Source organism: Egretta garzetta, unplaced genomic scaffold (genome assembly GCF_000687185.1).
Source record: "Egretta garzetta isolate BGI_Z169 unplaced genomic scaffold, ASM68718v1 scaffold440, whole genome shotgun sequence".
NCBI lineage: Eukaryota > Metazoa > Chordata > Aves > Pelecaniformes > Ardeidae > Egretta > Egretta garzetta.
The window spans coordinates 479,363-480,992 of NW_009258293.1; positions in this window are offsets into that span (position 1 = coordinate 479,363).

Below are 1,630 nucleotides of genomic sequence, written 5' to 3' on the forward strand. Positions count from 1 at the left end.
GGGCCGGCCCAGAGCCTCGGCCAAGCGCCGCGCCAGGGCGGCAGGACTTCTCCTCCACCTTTCCTTCCCATCAGCAGCCCTGTGCCGCATCCCAGTCTCCAAGAGGAGCTCCCGGTCCTGTGGACTCCCGCTCGGGAGGGTGATGGTGCCCCCAGACATCATCCCAGGGAGGATTCACCTTTTGTTTTGGCGGGACCGCACCACACTGGGGCCAGAATTCAGCCTGCGGAGGAGCAGGCAATGGGAGAGGGAGAGACCAGGAGCATTTCTGAGGGGTTCACCCAGCCCTGGAGCGGGCAGCCGGAGCGGGGCTGCTCTGCCCTGGCACTGCCAGCAGCTCTGTCCCTGCCTACGGGGAGGTGGGAGCTCGAGGGCGAGGGCCATACCCTGCTGTCACCCCTGGGCGCTTCCCAGCACAGCAGAGCTGTGCTGAGGGGACAGCGTGGAGCACAAAGGATGCACCCACAGCACCTCAGGGGATGGGCAGGAACAAGCAGTGACATAAACTCATCTTCAGCTGCCGTTCTCCTGCAGGGCATCACTACAAACAACAGTCAAAAAGCCAAAAATCCCCTGTTTCAACACTGATGCAAAAGTGATGGCCGTGCCCTACAGCAGCCTGGCCAGACCCTGGCTCAGAAGACCAGCAACCTGCCCTGCCAACAGCCTGCCAGACGTGGGGACATCCTAACCATGCCCCCGTGCTGCTTGGATGAAATCTGCCAGGGCACTGCCTCCTCTGGGGAGCAGGAGAGCCATGGAGGCCATTCAGCCTTCGCTGGAGGCAGGTGTCCTCCCCGTGTCCCCTCCAAAGGTCAGCCTGTGCCAGGGGACAGGAGCTGGCCAAATGTGGAGATGGGTCTGGAAACGCCGCCGAGCACTGTGCTGGGGCAGAGGCAAGCTAGGGAGAGTGCAGAGCCTTTGCCGTGCCTGTGACCTGGCCAGGGGGTCCCAAGGAGGTTTGCCTTTTTAATAAAAATATCAGGAAAGAGGAAAAGGAAAGAAAAAAAGAACAAATCCCAGGAGTCAGCCTGCCTGAGCTGCCACCCTGTGGCTGGTCCCAGGTTTTTCTGTGCTGGAGGAAAGGCCCAGCCTCAGCTGTGTCCGGGTGCTCCCCGGGAGCGTGGCAGGAGGCAGATCCCCCCTCCAGCCCCTCTGGGGTGGTTGCTGTCCCTCGCCAAGCCCCGGTTCCTTGCCACTGGGCGGGCATCAGGCCAGGCGCCGGGGGCGATAGTGGAGGGGGTCCGTATGGCCATGGCAGCTCTGAGGCCGCTTGCATGCCAGGGGCTGCTGCTGGGCACCTCGGGCCCTCCCTTGAGCCCCATCCAGCCCTTCCCACCTCCCCTGCCCCTGCCCCGGGCTCCCCGTGTAATCCTTCTCCCCTACCTCCACGTGTCCTGGCAAAGGTCCTGACAGAGGTACAGCAACAACCCCCCCACTGCATGTCCCCCTCCCACTAATGCAACAGGGGTCCCTCAACTCGGACCAGCCTTTGGCTTGTGGCAGATGCCCAAGGGGTTGGACATGCGCTCAGGGGCCCGATGGCTGGAGCCGGGCAAGAGGCTTTTGAAGTCCAACAGTATTGTATTGGGTTTGCGTGGCAAGGTTTTGGTAGGGGGGGGGCACGGGG